Consider the following 5109-nt stretch of genomic DNA (forward strand, 5'->3'; position numbering starts at 1 on the left):
GAGGGAAAGCCCCGTAGTTTCCCTGGTTTGTGAGCTTCTGCAACTGTTCAGTGTGGAACTAAACCGAGGGGCGCAGGGAGGTGACGGACCCCAAGGTCACAGGACAACCATCTTGACCCTAGCGGTTGGGGACCCTGCCCCACTCCCCACCAGCCCTCTCCCGGGCGCGCTCCGTGCGCCCTCAGTCCTGCAAGGTCAGCTCAGCCGTGGGAGACGTGAACACGAGTCTAAGAGGGCCAAGCAGCCCGGCCAGTTTACCTGCTGTGCACAAAACCCGTGCCAGCAGCCAGTCACCTTGTCGCCAGGCCGAGAAAGAAGGGCGCTAGGCCCGCGAGCAGCCTGGTTTTAGAGGTGGCCAAATGTGAGCATCACCAACGAAGGGGACGCATGGCTGCACGGTTGCAGAAACGCCTTCATGACCTGGGTGGAAGCATGAGCCAGCGGGGGCTTCCACTCGTAGGTGGGGGTGGGTGGCCCCAGGATGGGACAGGGCACCCCGAGAGACACAGGGAAAGTGGGAGGTTTCGGGAACCGCTCTCAGCCAGTGACCATCTCTCGCTCACACGCCCCTGGTACCCAAGTGCTGCCAAGGGCGGGGCGCAGTTAACCCCGGCTCTCTAGAGCGCCTTTGTCTGTGCGCTCAGGAGGCGCTGCGACTCGGGAACGGCTTTGTAAGGCCGGGCGCCTCGTCCCCCACCCCCGGCGGCGACGCGCGCGGCGGGGCCCAGGTGCGGCTCAGGTGTGCGGATGGGGGTAGGGGCGGCGGGCGGCGCGCGGCCTTATTTGGCGATTTCGCCCCGTGCTCCGCCCGCCGCCTGGAGGCCCGCGGCGGCCCTGAGTCACGGGGGCGGACGTAACGGACGAGGCGCTCCTCGCCTTATTTAGTCAAGCAGGCTACCCATTGGCCCGCGGGACAAAGGGGCGGCGGTCCCGGTCGGTGCGCACCGCAGACCCTCGGCTGTGTGTGCGCTGGGGCTCGGAGACGCGGCCCTCCCAGGGGACAGCGGGGGAGGGGCATGCCCCGGCGGAGCGGAGCAGCGAGCGGCCAAGCCTCCTAACGCCGTGCATCCTGTGTGCGGGACGCAGGCGCTCTGTGTGCGCTGTGATTTTTCTGCTTTGCAACCGGGCAGGGTAAGGCTTCACCCTAAGTCAGGTCCGGGCCGTTCTTGACTGCTGCGGAAGTTGGCGGCCCCACCCCTCTTGGAGCTGGAATGGAGGAGGCCTGCCAAGAGCCTGCAGGCCAGGGGCAGCGGTGGCAGGTCTGCCAGAAGTGGGCGTGTCCTCCCGTGGTAAAGAGAGACTCAGTCTCGAGAAATGACAGGAATTTTTCCCCTGTGCTGGCTTTGGTCAGTTTTTATTGATGCATCTTATTTCCTATTCTGGTCGTTTAATGGCTGAGAAAACAGCAGTTCAAAGGGGAGTTGGAGAGTTTTAGTACAGGCTGCCCCGACCCTGAAGCAACCGGTCAGTTCCTTCTCCCTGCAGCCTCTTTGGATGCTCCCTGGACTCCTGGCCACCTGTGTACTTTACCTCCGTCCTCCAGCACCTGCTCCATCACCTGGGCGCTTCAGACTTCCTCCTAACAGGCTGCCGTGTTAGGCAAACAGAAGGAGGAAGGAGGAACTTAGTCCTGGGCCTCTGCTATTCCTGCCGTCAGGAATGTCAGCCTCACCCTGAAGCAGAAGAGACTGAAGAAGCTGTGACATTCAGGTCAGGTTTGGAACCTTTCGGTGAGGGAGGGCTGCCACACTGTAAGATGCTAGCATTAGGGGGTAATGGGGGAGCTCCTCCTCTGTCCTTGAAATGTTTCTGTAAGTCTAAAAACCCACAATAAAAACTAAAGTGTTGCCAGGTGGTGGTGGTGCACACCTTTAATCCCAGCATTCAGGAGGCAGAGGCAGGTGGATCTCGGAGTTGAATGCCAGCCTGGTCTACAGAGCGAGTTCCAGGGCAGCCAGGGGATACACAGAGAAACCCTGTCTCAAAAACAAACAAACTATAATGTCTGAGGAAAACAAAATCTAAACACCCTTTTAAACATTTTACTTTCCTGTCCTAGGCCTTTGCGGACACATTAAATGCAAGTGGGTACTTCCTGTCTGTCCAGTGCCAGGAGGCACAGGACTGGCGCTGCCCCTGAAGGTGAGGCCCAGGCAATCTCCAGTGGCAGGGTAGTGAGCCAGGACTCAGGGCACGTTACAACCATGAAGGTGAAGGTTCTGCAGGGCATCAGGAACACGCACCACTTGACATAGTATGTTGGCCAACTGTGAGGCTGCCCAGGCCGAGCTGGTACCCAACTGCTCCAAGATCTTCCCAAGTATTCTGTTTTCACTTAGTGTCCTTATTCGTCAGACCTGAGGCTAGACCAGGCAGGGCTGCCCGAAGGATACACTAACTCCCAGCCAGCTGAGACCCCGGAAAAAATTCTCCCCTAAGCCGGTGTGGTGGCCCCACCTTGATTCCATCACTCCAGCAGCAGAGGCAAACACTTGCTGATATCTGAATTCAAGGTCAGCCTGGCCTACACAGTGAGTTCCTGGACAGCCAGGACTATACAGAGAAACCTGTCTCAAGGAAAAGAGAGACTGGTACTCCCCTGGGCCTTGCTCCCTGCTGGCTCCATGGAGTCGCTCTATAGGCCAGGTGTTGTCTGCTCTTCACTGCTCTGTGTGGTGTGTGGTCCTGGGGGAGCCCTGCTGAGGACCCGCTGCCCCTCCCAAGAGCCCAGGCCACCCTAAAGCCGATACTTCCCTGTGGTTCTTATTCCCAGTGCTCTCCTTCTGAACAGAAGACACAGTCCTCTGAGCTGCCAGAGTGTCTGGCCCCCACAGTGAGTTCTGTGTACCCCATCTCTGTTGCCAGCATTGCCTCATGCTCTGAGCCCCATCCAAGGGCCCTGGGGCTCTTGTGTGAGGTTGAGGTTGCCAGTTCCATCCCTGCTCACTGCACCTTGGCTCCTGACCACTCTTCCACCTCTGCCCCCAAGTTAACTGACTGCCACAAGCCCTGGGCCCAGCAGTCTGAGGCTTCCAGTTATGTGCAGTTAGTCTGAGTAGCCACAGAAGTCCTTGAAGAAGCTGGACACCCGTACAGACGGGTAGGAAGTCAAGTGGAGACGTAGGGTGTCCGACCCGTCTGTCCAGTGTGCCGTCCATCCTGTGCCCCCCTCCCCCACTCTGGAGGAGGCAGAAGTGGGCAGGGCCTGGACAACCAAGAAAATGGGGCAGTTTCGGTTTCAACTCCCTGACCTCAAAATGCAGGGATTGGAGCACAGGGAGCGGAGAGCCCCATTCTCCATCCTTTCCCAGGGTCCCTTGCTATTTCCAGATCATTGCCATCAGCTCTGTGACCCCCGATAGGCTGAGGGCTGCAGGGGACAGGACAGGCTAACCTCCCCACCGTACCTCTGCTATGACTGGCGGCTGGCTGCAGGGAGTAGCCGCAGAGCTAGTCAGGAGGCTGGGAGCAGCACCTGACTAGGAGGAGGCCAGGGCTGGACAATGGGCAGAAAGCAATTGCTCTGGCCGTTCTGTGCCCTACAGCTGTTACCCCTGCCATAGCTGGTGTGCACTAGAGGAGGTAGGTGGAGGGGAGGTGGTCCGGAGTTCTGCAGAGCGCTCAGAAGGGGTACTCTGACTACCACTGCCCTCCCTAGGGAAGGAGGGAGGCGTGACCTGGGCGCGGCCCAGTGGGAGTGCGCTCTGCAGGGCGTGGGAACCTGTCCTCTGAGCCCGGCTTGCACTCAGAGGCCAAGTCCAGTGTCTGGCCCACGGTGATGGTGTGCGGACCAATCCAGCTGCTAGCCGCTCTCCACTGGCATCCTTGGAGCCAGTCCACTCTCCCCTTCCCTCTTTAGGGTCAGCGCTGGTATCCCGCAGAGAAACCTGTCCTCAGAGGGGGCAGTGGACCTCGGAAGGAAAACCAATGGGGTGGGTGGTCGGGAATGTGAAAAGGCTGCCTCAGACTTCAAGGCATGGGAAGCTTGCACCCCCTATACACACAAACACACACACACACTCTGCAGACAGGAGGAAAGCGAGGCACGCTCGGGCTTCACCTCCCCTTCCTGAGACCTCGGCCTGGGGCGGAGCGGAGCGGGTGACCGCAGGGCTTTCCTGGGTGGGCGCGGGCTGGGGGCAGGGACGCTTCCCGGGGGTTCGAGCTTGGAGTACAGAGCCCAGCAGATGGCGCCCCTGGCAAGGGCCATGCGGAAGGCAGGTCAGTGGCTGATCCGTGTCATTCCCGTGTGAACCGCCAGGTGGGTTCCGATACTGGACTTACTTAGGTTGAAAGGCGTGCAGCTCACCGGTTCCAAGTCATCCTCACTTCAAAGGCCGAGAAGGACCCTGAAGTTCCTAACCACGCAGGGCTAGGGCTGGCCCGCCGCTGAGTCACCTCTGGCAGGGTAACTGCCAAGCAATGGATGACCTCAGCTGGCGCTGACGCACGGGGAGGAGGTGGGGCAGGGGCAGCCAGCACCCAGAACAGCTGGGATTCACTGCCAGAGAGGACCAGACCATCGGATATCCGGGAGCAGATGCACACATAGGGACCCCAGTGTACAGGCACACCCCGACCTGGTGTGTCTAATTACGAGTGTGAGAGTTTGCGCCCAGCTGCCTGCCTTGTACTTCCTGGGTGTCATGGGGTCATACCGTCACTGAGCCACCTCAAGGGCATCATTTCTCAGAAAAGGGAAAGGGTGGTTCAGGGAAGGTGGTGCGGTCGCAGAGCCGGAAGTGACTATAGAGGAGGTGAAGACTCAGCCCCTCCACACACCCACTGAGTCAAAGGATTTATTTATTTATTTATTTCTCTTCTACCTCCTTATCTTTCTTTTTTGATTTTTGAGACAAAGTCTTATTATATAGCTGCTCTGTAGACCAGGCTGGCTTCAAATTCATAGAAACGTTAGGACTGAAGGCCAGCACCACCTTGCCTTGTGGGTTTTGTTTTGTTTTGTTTCTTTTGGTTTGGTTTTTCCAGACAGGGTTTCTCATAGCTTTGGAGTCTGTCCTAGAACTCACTCTGTAGACCAGGCTGGCCTCGAACTGAGACTCACAGAGATCTGCCTGCTTCTGCCTCCTAGTGCTGGGATTAAAGGTC

The sequence above is a fragment of the Microtus ochrogaster genome, chromosome 7, assembly GCF_000317375.1.
Source record: "Microtus ochrogaster isolate Prairie Vole_2 chromosome 7, MicOch1.0, whole genome shotgun sequence".
NCBI classification, from domain to species: Eukaryota; Metazoa; Chordata; class Mammalia; order Rodentia; family Cricetidae; genus Microtus; species Microtus ochrogaster.